Source organism: Gekko japonicus, unplaced genomic scaffold (genome assembly GCF_001447785.1).
Source record: "Gekko japonicus isolate JY-2015 unplaced genomic scaffold, Gekko_japonicus_V1.1 scaffold47, whole genome shotgun sequence".
Lineage (NCBI taxonomy): Eukaryota > Metazoa > Chordata > Lepidosauria > Squamata > Gekkonidae > Gekko > Gekko japonicus.
Window position 1 is genome coordinate 490850 of NW_015165235.1, and position 17295 is coordinate 508144.

The 17295-nt window shown below is 43.3% G+C and overlaps 1 protein-coding gene across 1 annotated transcript in view; it reads right to left on the reverse strand.

Annotated features, from left to right (window-relative positions):
• The window catches only part of CPQ (carboxypeptidase Q), a 245742-nt gene that overhangs the window by 76961 nt on the left and 151486 nt on the right, over positions 1–17295 (reverse strand). The window lies entirely within an intron of this gene.

A 17295-nucleotide genomic window follows, 5' to 3' on the forward strand; every position in this document is an offset into this window, starting at 1 on the left:
GGCTGGTGGATAGGGGGTCCTAAAAGCTGGGAAACCCCTGCCCCCCCCAGGGGAATGGTAAGCCTACACCATTGCCCTTCACAGAAACTGGAACAACACCTGAATGCCTAGGAGCCATAGTGTGCACCCCACCCAGTGGGATTGGGACACTTCTGTCATCTCTGCTATGATTAGAGTTGCCAGGATTTCAAGCTTTAAATTGAAGGCTCAGGTTTTGGGGATCATTTGCAGAGTTTCATGGTAGCAGTTTGAAAACTCAAGATCTGTGTACCCATTCTCAGGGCACAGATTGAAATCTGAGGACTGTACACTAGCTCACACAATTCATAATGCCTTCTATTACTTTCTAGAGTTTCCAGCCCTCCACTAGCAACTCCTGGGAGATTTCCAGGATACTCTTGGGCAAAATGGAAGTTATACCATAGCCCCATTAGCTCTCTAGAAAATCCACAAATATGCATAGTAAAGACCATAAAGGTTGCTGGAATTAGAGTCCAGTGGCACCTTTAAGGCCAACAAAGTTTGTGTGTGTGTATAAAGTGCCGTTAGGTTGCAGCCAACATATGTTGACCCCCCCGCGCAAGGTATTTTCAAGGCAAGTGAGAAACAGAGGTGGTTTGCCATTGCCTTCCTCTGTCGACTCTTCCTTGGTGGTCTCCCTTCCAAGTAATGACCCTGCTTAGTAGCCAAGATCAGATGAGATCAGGCTACACCATGCTCTCTTCCCTCCTAGGAAATAGTGGGGGGAGGAGATAATGAGATGCCCATTGTAAGTCGTTGTGGGTGACCCACTTTTAGAAATCTAATTCCCTGATCTTGCTTTTTTGTGTGCACACTGACACATGAAGCTGCCTTATGGTGTTGGAATATCAAGGTCATTATTGTCTACTTTGACCTGCAGAGGTTTTCCGGCTGAGGTTTTTCACCTCACCTACTATATGATCCTTTTAACTGGAAATACCAGGTCATCTGGATAAATGGATACCCAATATATGAAAATTGCACGATGTACAAATTTGCTGTTTATGACTCCGGTTGCAAAAACAGTAAAGACAATAAACAAGTAAACAATGCAGAAATAACACAATGTATAAATAAATATATAGATAATACAATATGTATAGATAAATCAATAAAATATAATGTGCAGAAAACTAAATGGAAAGGCACAGAATTGCTAAAAAGCATTGTATAAGCACAAGTAAACAGAATGAGTGCAAAGGGGGGAAAGGGCTGGCATTTTCAAAAGCAAACCCTCCGAACATCCAAGGGATTTGCTAGTGTACTTCTTAGTTACCATTACAGCACAGGATTAGAGGCTCCTTCCCATTTCAAAACAGCCAGATGGCCAATGATGTCATATTAAGATAATAAAACAGTAATCACGTTGAAGCCATCGTATGTGGCTGCTGGTCAGGGTCAGATAAGGTGTGCTTAAAAACAAAAATCAAGTCTGCTCAGTTGCCTAAAAAACATATGCTTTGAGGAATACTGGATGCATTCCTGATGATCCAGCTGCAAAAACCAACCACAGCCTCCTTTACACATCTTACACATTCCCATATCTCACCCCCGCCCCCATGTAGGGTAAAAGAAGATCAGGGATATATTTTTTTCAATGGGAAAGTAGCAGGGGAAAAGGATTAAAGAGCTCCTTCTCTTTCCCCATCAACGCTATTCTTGAAAAAGCAGCCCTGGTGGCTACATTTGAAAATGGAAAAGAAGACAGAAAGTGATCATAGAGCAAAAAGAGATCCAAAAGAGGATTTTTCAGCAGCTTAGGCATGTAGCACAGAACACAGCCTATCTTGTTCTGTGCAGCAAAGACTGGCTTAGTCAATACGGATGTGCTGCAATCATACCCAGGCACACCCTTGTTCACAAGTTATGGTGAACACATGTACAATCTGTGTATAGTGTACACTTGATTGCTAAGTAATTCTCATGTTACATTCAACCCATGTACAGGTTGAATGTGTGACTGAAACCCTAAATTTAGCCATTCACTGGTCCCGAGTTTAATTTCTAAAGTGAATGCTCTCTTACAAACAGATGTACACACACTTACAAGCAGGTTATACATGCAATCAATATGACATGTGAACAGGGCTACTCGCACAGAATCATCTTGGGAATTGTTGGCAGTCTGGGAAGAGGGTCTCAAAACTCACCACTATGGGTCGCTTATACATAAACGAGTAAAAATACCCTTGGGAATGAGATGAGAGTTGGAAAGTAAGCAGGGAACAAATTAGAATTTGCAACATTTTGCTAGGCCAAGAGCAAAAAGTGGGATTTTCTAGAATTAGTGACTTTTGTGTTATCCTTGCTTGCAAAAAGTGGGATTTTCCAGAATTAGTGACTTTTGTATTATACTTGCTTGCAAGGATACCAATCTAGGGAGGGAGAGGACATGGCCCAGAGGCTATACGATGGCCCATGACCATCCATTCACTGGAATCTTAAAAACTGTGTCACTTTCTTTTCTTTCAAATATGTTTTTATATAAACACAAAAACAAGCAATACAAAGTGATAACTACAAAGAAATATATGACGCTGCCCTGTATACTGAGTCAGGCCATTAATTTAATACTGTCTGCTCTGACTGGGGCAGTTCTTTGGAGTCTCAGTGAAGGATCTTTCACATAACCTACTATCTGATTCCTTTAACTGGAGATGCCAGGGGACTGACCCTGGGACCTTCTGCATGCCAAGCAGATGCTCTGTCTCTGGGCCATAGCTTCTCCCCTAAATAAAAGTCAGCCCTATTTCCCAAGTTACAGTGAACGCATGTACAATCTGTGTACAGTGTACATTTGATTGTTCTTTATTCTTGCACTGAGCAATTCTCATGTTACGATCCACACATGTACAGCCCAACACATGAGCTAAACCCCACATTTATCTACACACTGGTCCCTGGTTTCATTTGTAAAGTGAATGCACATTGGCTCTTCCTTACAAACAGATGTACGGATATACATGCAGGAGGTAGGTGAGTTCCCTGTAACATGTGAACAGGCCTAATGTTAGAGCTCATCATTCTTCAGAAACATTTTTTGTTAAGGTGTGGCATTTTAGCATTGTTCATAATTTTTTTAAAAAAAGCTCAAATGGTTGAATATTGTCCTGAAATCTCATATTGCAATAGTCAGTGATTAAAATCAATTTTTCTATAAACTTATCAGCCAATTCATTTCCCCCCCTTCTTTAAAAACACACCAGTTTAGGAATAAATGCAGTTGACTGACATTTTGGCCACCAACCAGCTCTCTGCCACACACAATTGGCCCCTCTAGTAAATGTGTTCAAGCAGACGCATGTAAACGTGTCCTGGGAGTTTGTTAATGGGTGTCCTGCAGGGACCTCCTTTTGGGAAAATCGACTAGAGGAGAAGAACGCAGACATACCACATGGATCCATGCAAAAGAGGAAAGTGCAAATTCAAAAAACAAAAGTTTTTTTTTTAAAAAAAGATCAAAGTATTACTTCTTGATAATCTTAAGATTATTGCTATATATTGAAGTGCTTTGACTATTTTGACTGTTTACTTGTTGTTCATTTTTACTCTGTCTTTGAATGTTGGTTATTACTAATTTTATTGTTTGTTCATGTATATTTTGATATTTCAATAAAATGTTCATTAAAAAAAGATTTGAAGCTTTTGACTTGTGCGCTATAATGAGCATGCACTGAACAGCTAAATCTTTTCAGACTCCATGTCATTCTCTCTTTAATCAGCTGGGATATTAAATAGAGGTGTAGGCTACATGTGACATGTAAGTAACTGTTGCACTGATACTGCATTTGAGAGGTTTAGCAAAATGAATTACTTTAGCCTTCTTGAAAATATTGCTTTCTTTCATTTCTGCCTTATAGTCTAGGTCTGATCTCTTTTAAATCCATTTATGCAGCTGAAATATAATACAAGCAGGATGTGAATGACATGTTTCATTATGGCTGTTCATTCGTTTTTGGCAGCATCTCCCAGCTTTTCCATTCCGGGCGGGGGAAGGAGGTGATCTGATTTCACAAGGCATGAGAGATTCCCTGAATGCCACCGGCATTTAACAGTCTGAGTGGAAACTTACTCAACACCTTTTAAACAGCACCCGATGACAATACAACAGACTATCTATAACTCGGATGCAGAAAACAAGCACGCCGGCTACATTTTTAGATGCATATTTTGTTACAGGGGCCTTAGACTCATGTGTCAAACACATGACTAAGATACAATCCCATGCATGGTTCTGCATCTTTTTCTATTAATAAAATGGGGAGACTAAATATGTTCTCCCACAATGGCCTGCATCATTTAAAAAAAATCTTGATGGTGTTTCAATGTCTCATTTGACATAGTTGACCACCACCAACTAAAGCCGGTTGGGCTACAACTATCCATGTATTTATACCATTTTAAAGTCCAATCATCCTTGCAGTCTAGAAGTACTATTGATATAGGCCTCTACCCAGTTCTAGGTACATATACAGTGCAATCCTGTGCAAAGTTACTCCAGTCTAAACCTATTAACATTTATGGGCTCAGACCACAGCAATTCTGCATAGGATTGCAATGATACTATGTTGTACCAGTGACCTCCTACTACATCTCTATCCGCATGAACAGATACATCCAACTAGTTCACTGGGGCCTGGAGAAGCATCTCAATATGAGTGCAGAGGTGCATGGCTTGCTGGCCCAGAGGCATGATTCTCACTCAGGGTGCAAGAGCCATAAAGTACCTTCAGAACTGGCTAATATGATCCCTGAAGCCAGTCCTAGAAGATTGGACTTTAAAATGGTATAAATACATGGATAGTTGTAGTTGGGCTACAACTATCCATGTATTTATACCATTTTAAAGTCCAATCATCCTTGCAGTCTAGAAGTACTATTGATATAGTACTATTGATATAGGCCTCTGAAGCCAGTCCTAGAAGATAACCTATCTGCAGAGTCTTGTACTATTGAAGCTTATGACTTGTTCTCTAGAGCAGCCCCATACAGAGCAAACTGGAATAATCCTACCTGAATGTGATCACTGTATGGACACAGGCTTCTGGGGTGCTGATGCATGCACTCTGCTTTCTGAAGGAAGTTGAGCACCATGGGCATGGCACCTCATTTATGGAACTGCCTTCCTGCACAAATTCACCCACAGCACAATAAATTTTAGGCGTCTGGCAAAAAATTTTTTAAATTCTCCCTAGCCTTCCATTCAAAATTGAGCTTTTAAAAAATATTATTCATCCTTGCTTGCATCATCCTTCTTACTTCTGATTTGACTGCTGTGGGATTTACTGCTACTTTTATTGCTGGTTATCCTTGCCAGTAACATGGCTAATTATTCTTTACCTCTCGTTTTTGTTGGTGACGGTGCTACAGGTTTAATAGTTGCCGGAAGCTACCTTGAGAGCAACGACTTTTCAAAGGATGAGTTCTTTATATCACAAATAAACAAATAAATGTCAGAGAAATGATTGTACCTCCGTCACCATGTTCAAGTATACTTCTGACTATTCAATGCTGGGACAAATGATTGTGGATGGCTACCTCCCTCAGATCCTGTGTGCTGACTTCCTAGAGGTTGGATATTGTTGGCTAGTAAGCTAGATTTCAAGGTCTGATCCAGCAAAATAATGCTTATCTTGTATTCTTGCAAACTGGAGTTTGAAAGCCGATAGAGAAGGCAACAAATAGTACAGGGAAATCAGATGGCATGACTGTAATGCTAGGAATAAGGAGGTCACAGGTAGTGAGGGGGGACATGACACAGGCTTATGAAATGATAAATAGTATAGGGAAAATGGATAAAGAAAATACTTTTTCTTCCACTCTCGTTGTACCAGAACTTGGAGTCACTTAGCCAAATTTATTGACAGTAGATTCAGGGCAAACAAAAGTATGTACTTGTTCAAACATTGCACAGTAAACATCTGGAATTCACTGCCACATGATATGATGGTGGCCACTCTCATGGATAGCATCAGATTTATTCATACAGGGCAGGCCTTTCTATAGCTGTTGACCGTGATAACAAACTGTCCCCAAATACCAGTTGGTTTGGGGACAAACCTGAGAGGCAGCTGTTGAGTTCCTGATCTGCATGCAGACTTTCCGGAAACACCTATATCAGCTGACCTTGGCCGTGCTCATTCATACCACACTAACCTTGAGGCTGGGGCAGCCCTTGAGAACAATCCAGAAATTTCATTTGGATGCTGCAGGGTGCCTACTATCTGGAGCTAAATGCAACAGGCATATGACACCCGTTTGGACAGTCTGCCATTGCTATCCTATTCATATTTGAGGTCAGTTCAAGGCACTGGTGATTGGCTATTAAAGCCCTTTATGGCATGGGATCCACACATCTAAGGGACTGCATCTCCCATTATGCTCCACTGCAACAGTTCTGTCACAGACCAAGGCCTATTAAAGGTTCCTTCTTCCAGGCATGTGAGAATTCTGTCCAGAGCTTCTTCAGTCACTACTCCTCCAGCATGAAGGCTCCACTTTATTGGTTTTCTGGAGGCTGTGCAAAACTGAGCTATGCAGATGTGATTTGTGTGTGCCAATTCTGATCAATTGATGGGAGGCATTTGTTAGGATTGATCTGTTTGTTTATAGTGGTTTTCATTAACATTGTAATCTGCCTTGAGTCCTTCCTTGGAGAAAGGCAGATTTAAAATGTCATCAATAAATGAATAGATCTGGAGGGCTGTCAGCTAAGTCGGTGCCATAGCTAGTGGGGTGTGTGTGTGATGGATGGTATCGGAATCTTAACTTTTGTTTCTTCCTGGCTCATCTTATCTACCAGACCTTGGTACCTTGTTACTGCTTTCACTGGGAACTCAGACCCGTTGGGTTAGGTGAGCTTTTGCTTATTCTCTGATTGCCCCAGGTCCATCAGAGGACCCCTCTGAATTATGTATAATATAACTCTCCTTTTCGCATGTTTGCAATCAGTTCTAATGCAGAATGTAGGCACAGATGATCTGCCTTTACTGTACTCAATAAACTTCACTCTTTTGAATGGGAATTGTTGGGAACTGATTGCGGCGGGACTCTGACAATGGCTGTTGTTGGAAAGAGAATACTAGGGTAGATGGTGAACAAGATGGGCCCTTTGTCTGATCCAGCAGGGTTCTTAAACTTTTATCCTTTTAGCCATTCAGTCTTTATGAATTTACTAGGGGCAAGAAAAGCCAAAGTAGAGGTGGTTGGTGCCCTGAACTGGATAGCCCAGGCAAGCACGATCTCGTTAGCTCTCGGAAGCTCAGCAGGGTCGACTATGGCAAGTACTTGGATGGGAGACCACTTTGAAATACCAGAGGTGGGAGGCAGGGGCAGGCTTTATTCAGCCACCTCTCTGAATATCCTCCAGGCCTCCAAGTAGGGGTCAGTCACCAGAGGTCGCCATGACTTCTGGGTGCATATACACATACACATATAAAAAAAAAAAAGTGGAGGTGGTTGGTGTTTTGAACAGCAAAGGCTGCAAAGGGAAATAGTTTGGTAAGAGATCAGCTCTGATTTCCAGGAGCAGGCACACAATGAGAATCTAATATTACAGAGGAAGAATAGGTGATATTTGATTAAATTTTTATGGGGAGAAAGAAGGGCATGGAAAAGATGGAGAGAGCTCAAAAGGCTGCAGGCTGGTGTGAGGGGAAACAGATTCAGGTTGCTATTCCAAAAATAAATGTGAGGGAGAACAAAGCTGATAAAAGAGAGTGGAGAGGAGTTAAGAGGAAGGCACGAGAAGTTCAGTGCTGGGCACCTTCCCTTTAGTGCGGTAATAGGCCAATTAAACATAAAATGTACAGCAGGCACACAAAACTGGACAGGGATTAGAGGTGTGCTGGTGATGAGTAATCTGTGCTAAGGTAATAGCCAAGCTACGTAAGGAAGGAAAATGGTGGCATGCGGATGCGATGGAGAGAATAGTCCTCAGAGAACAGTGTCAAGGCTGTTCTGGTACTTTTTTGTGTGGATCAGTTTAACTCCAGCTAGTTGCAGATAAGTAACGAACCAGAGTGAAGTTTTCCATGAAATTTATGCCAGTTGAAAATGCTTGCTTGTTCATTTACACTGCCCTCACTCCCCAATCACGCAGACAAATCAGAGACAGAAGCACTCCCATGAACTGTGTGATCCATCATTGGATTAGAGTGTGCATAATTTACCACTAAGACGCTCTCCAAGTATTAAGAATATTTAGCATTACGGAATACAGGCTAGCAAGCACAACTATGATAAGAAATGAGTTCTATGACTCCACATCAAGAAGAAAAAATAGGAAGCATGATATCATCTCTAATTTGCTCACTGAAAGCTACAGACATGGGTGCCTGTTGATCCTGGACTGTCCTCTTTGCTCACCAAAGGAATGGTGCAGGTCCATTATGCTCCAGAGAGTGGTCTGGTGGCCCATGATGCTCTTCTCCTGCCGAAGCAAAGCAAATCTAGTTGCCTGGGTAGAAGACAAGTTGGGAACCATACGGAAACTGCTTTGTGCTTTGGAGAACCAGTGTGCACTATAAGGATGCATATATTAATTTATACAGTGATGGACAGCTTCCACAGTCTCCCATCTGTGCTTGAGGATCAGATTAACTCTGCTCTCTTCATATATTTCGTGTTTAGTTACCAAACACTCATCTCAAACAGAAAATTTTCTGCCCACTTGTATATCTCAGGGTAATCCTGCTTACATATACATTTTTTCTTCCTTGTAGAAAAGCATATCTCTGTTCTTTAGACTCATATCATCAGACCTACTGCATCTGCCACCTTTTGCAAGCTAGAGCTACTTCTGCCTGCTTGATTTTTGCCCCTACACATTCGTATAGTACTTTTTAACTCCGTTTACTCACAGAACTTTTATAAGTCTGAACTACCCCATCCATCCCAGTTTGGTGCCAGAGCCAGTTTGGTGTAGTGGTTAAGTGCGCGGACTCTAATCTGGGAGAACCGGGTTTGATTCCCCACTCCTCCACATGCAGCTGCTGGTGTGACCTTGGGTCAGTCATTGGTTCTTTCAGAGCTGTTCTCTAAATGGCAGTTCTCAGGAGAGCTCTCTCAGCCCCACTTACCTCACAGGGTGTCTGTTGTGGGGAGGGGAAGGGAAAGGGATTATAAACCACTCTGAGACTCCTTTGGGTAGTGAAGGGCAGGGTATAAACTGTCAGAGTCTTGCAGCAATCAGGAATCTACAACAGGCTTTCAATGAAGTTTCAGTTTATTGTTCCAGTATAAGCAAGTCATACACGTTCAGTATCAGAACTAATTCAAAAAGCGGGAAAGGGTCAATTATACCTGGTTCAAAGTGGGGTCTCCGGATGGCTCAAAGCCAATCAGGGAAGAAGCCTTTGCGTGCCTAAAACTAACAGGTTCACATTCCAAGGGAAAGCAGTTCATCAGACACCAAGGTCAAACAGCGATAAAAGGAATACTGAGAATCGAAACCAAACATACCAAATCAACCACTTCCCCCTCCACCAGCCACAATGGCAGCATAACTGACATAAACCCAGTATCCTCTTCTTCTCAATTGCCTTTGTTACAGCTCTGGCTGAGTGGGGAGCTACATAACAACATAAGAGAAGCCAATGTTGGATCAGGCCAGTGGCCCATCCAGTCCAACACTCTGTCACACAGTGGCCAAAAATACCAGGTGCCAGGTATTATTGAGCTCATGTTCAATAATTTCTAGTTCTACGGTGTTTGTTAATGGGCCAACATCCTCTTCATAAACAGATGTGAAGAATTTTTAAGGTACTTTCATCCATATCAGTACAAGGTATAACAGTAGTAATGACCAGTTAGATTTTTTTCCCAAGGAAGCACTGATTTCTCACACATGTAGTGTGAATGTTCTGTCATGACCCAATACTGAAATACTGGAAATACTAGGGGGAAATTAATTGCTACGATTAATTCTATGACCATATATGAACTTTATTTTGCTCCACTGACTATCATTTCTTGGGTTGTATGGTTGCATTACCAAATCCATGATCAATACATTTCCCTCTGATCTGGAATCTCCTTATTTTATTTTATTCAATTTCTATCCTGCCCTCCCTGTGAATGGGCGCAGGGCAGGTTACAAGGTCAAACAAAAGTGTGACAACAATAACATGTAACAACACTGATTGCATAAACTGACCATTCTGTCTATTTCGCAATGGCTCAATATGTTCTGGGATTTAGGAGAAATGGTTAAACTCAGTGCTATTTTTGGGCAGGAACGCACAGGAACGGAGTTCCGGCTGGCTCCCAAGTTGGCCATGCCCAGCAGGAACTTATTAGCATACTAGGCCACACCCAACAGCAGAAACTCATTAGGATTGGCTACATTAGGGGTGTGTGGTCTCACATGCAAAGGAGTTCCTGCTACAAAAAAGGCCCTGGGTTTTGACAACAAACAAGGTAAACAGAATAACAAGCAAAAGGTGGGTGTGGCTGGATGTCCACACTTCTGGTAACATGGGGGTGCGGCCTAATGTGCTAATGAGCTGTGCTGTCAGGGGTGTGGCCCAATATGCTAATGAGTTCCTGCTGGGCTTTTTCTACAAAAAGAGCCCTGGAACTTAAACTTACTACTCTAATTGAGCCAAGAAACAGTAATTCTACAAAATCTGCCCAAGTTTGGTATCCTTTTCTTAATAAAACAAATATTTATTATAATATGGACATACATCTTTATAGATCATTCTCATATGCTTGATATACATTTCTTGTTATTTGTAGCTGTTCAGTGTTCTTGAATATGGTGCATCTTATTTTAATATATTTTTAAAAAACCCTCTTGTTCAGCTCACATCCTGCTCAATGGTCACAATTAGGGAACGGATTGTTCGCTGAGCTACTTGGATGTATCCAAATAATTCACATCCATTTCTACAGCTGATGCCCCCATGCGTGACTGCTGTCTCTAATTGTTAAAAGGCACGCAATTAAAATGAGGGGGGGGCAATTTGAGATTGGTATAGGGTTGATTCTGGGTTGAGAAATTCCTGGAGATTTGGGGGTGGAGTCCGGTGATGGCAAGGTTTGGGGAGGGCAGGGACCTCAGCATACAGACCACCTTCCAAAGCAGCCATTTTCTCCAGGGGAACTGAGCTCTGTGGTCTGGAGAGCAGCTATAATTCCAGGAGATCTCCAAGCCTCTTCCTGGAGGCTGGCAACCATAGACTGGTGTCTGAACAGGGACATTAAAGCAGCATAAAACAACACTGGGCAGCCTAAAATAATATTATTCATAAAGTAGTTCTCAGGCTTGTTGCAGACTATTAAGAACAGCATGCAATGCATCTTGAACTAGGAGCCTGAAGAAGGTCAGGCAGGGATTCAACCCATGCAGCCATCTCTTTATGTCAACAGGTCTGGCAGCACCCCTTTAATCTTGTAAACCCTTCTGAGTCATTCTTGCTGACTGATCTTCCTGATGGACTGATGCTGACTCTTGCTGACATCTCCATGGCAGCCACCTATAGCCTCTCTTTGCAGTGTCTTGGAATCCCCCTAAAATCAACAGGAGCGGGATCTGACACTGGCTGTTATGCCCGACTCCGGGCGGAAGAAGTTTGCACTGCTATTCTGCAGTACACTTTCAAAATTACTCCGTTAGCTGCCTACTAATTTCCAGCATTGGGTCATTTAGAATCAACAGAAGCAGTCCCAGCATGTTCCACGCCAGAAAACGTCATGTTCTTTCACTCTCATTTTGACAGAAACATAAAATTTGTTTTAGCCTTTTTTGAACTAGACCTGGCTTTGCACTTACCATTTTGCTCCTGTCCCTTTTCAAGTGAAGCAGAGATATATTTATGGCTCCGTCCATACTCTCTTCGTGATGTTCTCTCCGTCTCAATGACATGGGACCTGCCTAGCCTCAAGCTGCATGGTATATATTAAATGTACATACATGGGGATGGGGGGGGGGTTCTCCTCAGTTGTGCTTTCCATTCAGGCAGTTAAAGTGGTTTCTGAAGACCTGAAATCCCTTTGCCACCAAGCTCTACCCAACACTGTCGATCATGAAAGTATACTCAAGCCTTCAGTGAACCTGATACTTGCAGAAGAGAATGGCAAACCCAGTCCCACTTACAGTGTTAAGAGTTCCCAGTTAGATCTATGAAAACTAGGATTGCCAGCCCAGCTCCAAACTCTGGTGGAAATGTTTTGGGGATGGAGATTTCAAAACAGCATTCGACAATGCTGCAATGTCATTTCTGACTAGGAACCTGGAAGTGATGTGATGTTCTATGATTTCCCCTAATCTCTGTGGTATAAACCAGAGAGACTGGGAAAATTCCTACAGTGTCTCTACATTGTGCTGATGTCACTTCTAGGGTTCCAGCCAGAGGTGATGTTGTGCATTTGATACGGTCGACCATCAGCTGCTGACCCACCACCTTGCCGACGTGGGGATTCAGGGGCTTGCCCTTCAATGATTTGCCTCTTTTCTCCGAGGTCGGGGACAGAGGGTGGCAACTGGGGATCAGCGCTCCCGGAGGCATCCTCTTGCGTGTGGGGTGCCTCAGGGGGCAGTGCTGTCCCCAATACTATTTAACATCTATATGCGCCCCCTCGCCCAGATTGCTCGGAGTTATGGGCTGGGGTGTCATCAATACGCAGATGACACCCAGCTCTATCTAATGTTGGGCGGCCAGTCAGATTCCGACCCGGATGACCTTCATCAGGCATTGCAAGCTGTGGCTGGCTGGCTCAGGCTGAGTTGGCTGAAGCTTAAACCCGCTAAAGACAGAGGTCCTGGGCTTAGGTTGGGTTGGTTCAGGGCTGGGGCTCCCTCTCCCATCCTTCGACGGGGTGCCTTTGGTGCCGGCGCCGAGGGTTAGGAGTTTGGGAGTGCTCCTAGACTCCTCTTTAATGATGGAGTCCCAGGTAGCAGCCACTGTCAAGTCAGCCTTTTACCATCTGCGGCTGGCAAGGCAGTTGGCTCCCTACCTTGACCGCGATGACTTGGCCACAGTGATCCACGCGATGGTCACCTCGAGGTTAGACTACTGCAACACTCTCTACATGGGGCTGCCTTTGTTGCAGATCCGGAAGCTGCAGCTGGTGCAGAATGCAGCAGCCAGGTTGTTGATGGGTCTCTCTAGGCGAGACCACGTCCAGCCTGTCCTGAAGGTGCTGCACTGGCTGCCAATAGCGTACTGGGTCCACTTCAAAGTGCTGGTTCTTACCTATAAAGCCCTACATGGCCAGGGTCCAGCTTACCTAAGGGACCACCTTTCCGCATATGTTCCCCCAAGGGCACTACGGTCTGGGGCAAAACATCTTTTGGTCGTCCCAGCCCCTAGAGATGTTAAATATGCTGCGACTAGGGCCAGGGCTTTTTCGGTGGTGGCTCCTATCTGGTGGAATGAGCTCCCGGAGGAGATCAGGGCCCTGCGAGACCTTATGCAGTTCCGCAGGGCCTGCAAGATGGAGCTCTTCCGCCAGGCTTTCGAGTAGGAGCCGCCACCATCATTGTACCACCACCGCGTTGCCATTTTTGGCGATGCGAACTGGTCTTGGGAATGGAGAACGGACAGAGTGAAGACTGATCAAGGAGAGACAGTAGTGCCTTCTGAAACATTCCATTGGAGTCCCCGTCTTGGATGATATATTGTTGTGAGCACCGATTTTAAATGTAAAATGTGATTTGATTGTTTTACCTGGTTTTACCTGTATGGCATTTGCCTCTTGTTAGCCGCCCTGAGCCCATGTGGAAGGGCGGGATATAAATATAATAAATAAATAAATAAATAAATACTGTTACTCCCAGTTCCCCCCAGCAACTCTACTGAGTGCTGGCAGGGACTTGGAGTGCCCCTGGAGGTTCGCCTGCTGTAACTAGATAAATGGCAAGCCTAAGGGAAGCATGCACAAGGAATTAAGACTGGAAATGGTGACAGACGTATATTTTTGCCAACTGAAAATATTTCAGTTGTAAACACTTGTGATGTCCTGTCTGAGGCCTATTATTTTATGTCCTCTTTTTTACAGGGCAGTCCTCTTTTCTAAATCACCAAAAATAAGTCCGACTTACAGTCCACTACAGCTCCTCAGGATTCTACCACCTCTTTCCGCTGTACGTGCAAGACAGGATGAACAGGGGAAGGGTAATAAAGTTTGAATTTAAGTTTTAACTGGACTTTAAAGGGCAGCTGGTTATTTACACTCTAATGAACTCTATATATTACACTAAAAAGGGCCCTTCACATTTTAATGCTTTAAAAATTCTGTTTGACGCAGTTTTTGCACCGAAATAGAGGCTTACATGCAGAGTTAGCTGTGAAGGTATTTACTATGCCTTCCTGTTATAGTTGTTTGCGTCAGTTGCTAGAAGGTATACTATACTACTGGCATTATTTCTTGAAGTCACTACAGGGAACCAGCTACTACAGTTTCATTACATTTAATTGCATGGGTTTCCTCACAAAATTAGTGGACAGATACCAGTTAGATAAATAAAGGAACAATAGCCTAAAGAGACACCTTCACTGTCACAGCAGCCATCTTTCCTTTGAACAAGTTGCTATGGGAACAGCCTCAAGAACATGCTCCCTGCCCCTTCATGGATGCATCAGGGTTCTCTTTGTTTTCATGAGAAAAACTGTTTGCACTGGGCTTTATCCATCTACGCAGGAGACACTAATGCCATTGTAACAAGTTGCCTGCAACAGCAGGACCCACCTGCAGGACTACACCTTCATGAGACAACTCCAGGCAAGCTCTGTCTATTCATAGGGGTAAAACAGACAAGACAAACAGTTGCAAACACTCAGGTGGCTGCAGGTTTGAGAATAGGGATGGGAGGGGGCAAGTGGTATTCAAAATCCTACCCGTAAGTTCCTTTTCTTCCTGCAGAGGCAAAGCTAGGAGGTTGCTGGTACCATGTCCCTCTGTTATCAAGCTCTTCCCCGCCACTCCCGAAGATGCACCTTCAGGTTCCCTCTTATTGCTTGCTGTTGGTTACCCCAACTTTCTCCCCAGTGAGGGCCCCAAACACTCGATGTGTGAGCTGAAGCAGCAAAAGCAGGGATATGAGCCATGCAGCCTCAGTGCTCAAATTTAAGTGATTTACTTCCCATTCAAACCCTGGTTACAGGATGAATGAGCAAATTGTCCTTGCTCTATTCCATCTCTGATTATCTGCCACATAGGTGCTTTGTGGCTTCCCATGCCATACTCTCAAATTTATTTTCCAGTTGTTAGTCTCCCAAATAGGTGCTTGAACATACAGCTTACTCCAATATTAAATCTGATTTGATATGACATGCATGTTGTGTTGAGTGATCACAGAAATGGTACACAGTTTCCTGATCTTGTATGCACATGCATTTGTGTGCTTCTGGTTTGGATCACCGTGTAATTAAAGATATTTAAAATATAGCAAAATGCTGTGCCAGCGTGTATGTATGTATATATGTGACAGAGAGAGACTTGCAAAAAACAGAGTTTCTTGAGGGTGTGTAGGAAAATCTGAACGCCCTGCTCATCAGTTTGTATCTACACTAAAACACAGGTGCATGTGTGTGCATAGGGTTTGCCAGGTCCCCCGCTGGCCACTGGTGGGGGGTAGGGTTGCCAGATCCTAGTTGGAAAACTCCTGGAGATTTATGGATGGAGCCTGGGGAGTACAGGGACCTCAGCGGGGTACTATGCCATAGAATCCACCCTCCAAAGCATGCATATTCTCCAGGGAAACTGACCTCTGTAGTCTGGAGATGAGCAGCAATTCCAGGGGATCCCCAGGTCCCACCTGGAGTCTGGCATCCCTGTGTGTGTGTGTGTATGCGTGTGCGCGTGTGAGAGAGAGAGGGAGAGAGAGAACAAACAGTAATGGCATGGTGACTGCGGATTAAGTATGTTTCTACTTTTTTAGCATTTATTTACTTCATTTATTTGGAAAAACGAGTTTGGAGAAGACATACTGTTAAGTGAGGAAAGCTATCAGCCAAGGTCTTCCAAGAGCTTGATGAGTGAGCGGCTAAAGGCAAGAAGGATTTGCCACCAAAGAGAAGGCAGCAGAAAGAGCACAGGTAGCCTAGGAAGAGGCTGGAATATCTGAGGCCATGTCTGTCTGAAGAGATGGGAAGAATGCTCAGTAGGACCTGAGCAAAGACTGCAAAACAGTCTGAGACAGTTCTCTACCAGCATCAACAGGAAGCTGTTGAGTCATTCAGGACATTCTCCATCAGTAAGCCTATGAAGTACTATCTGTTGTGGAAGAGTAGGGAAACCAGTCTTTTATTTTATGAGTGACTGTTAGAGCCTCATCTTGGTAGCAGTTCTTTGTTTTGTTAACCTGGTATCAGTCCTTCACTAAGGGACAGAGTTGCATATAAATATGATTTGCAGTAGCTTAAAAATAGAAGAAGAAGAAGAAGGAGAGATTGGATTTATACTCCACCCTTCACTCAGAGTGGCTTACAAACTCCTTTCCCTTTTCCTCCCCACAACAGACACCCTGTAAGGTAGGTGGGGCCGAGAGAGCTCTTTCAAGAACTGAGAGAGCTCTTTCAAGAATATATTTACTTATATTTTTTATTTCCAGGGGACCTGACCAACAACCTGGAGTTTTATCAGGTTGTCACAATGTATACCCCACCTTTCTCCTCAGTGCGGGCCCAACACAGTCAACATTATTCTCTTCTCCTCCATTGTATTCTTGCAACAGCCCTGTGAAATAGGTTGGCCTAAGAGTGTGACTCGCCCAAGGTCACCCAGCAAGCTTCCATGACAGAGTGGGGATTCAAACCTGGGTCTCACAGAATTTAGTCTGATACTCTAACCGATATACCACGGAGCAGGAAATTAGTCTGATACTCTAACTGATATACCACGAAAAGAGGAGCAGGAAACATATGCCATAGCATCTATGGAAAGAGTTGAAGCCTGTTAATATATATGTAGTAAATAATCATTTTATAGTTGGCAAAGTTAGAGGAGCAAAAATCAAAAAGTGTAATTGCCTCTATTGTAATATGATATATTTGTGAGATACAAGAATTCATGAACAACCTTGCTGAGGAATCTAGAAACTAAAAAAATACAGTATGTATCATTAACAGAGTAGACATAGTGAAGGATGCAACACTGAAGACCTGCAAAAGAAATTCTAGACAACCAAATGATCGAGAGAGGGACTATATCTCCTCACCTCAGTCATACTATTATAGCCCTTAATAGTATACTATTAATAGACCTTAAAACTAAAGAGGTACCTTGATATGTTTGGATAGCTTCCACTGAGTTTGTTGCCAAGAAATG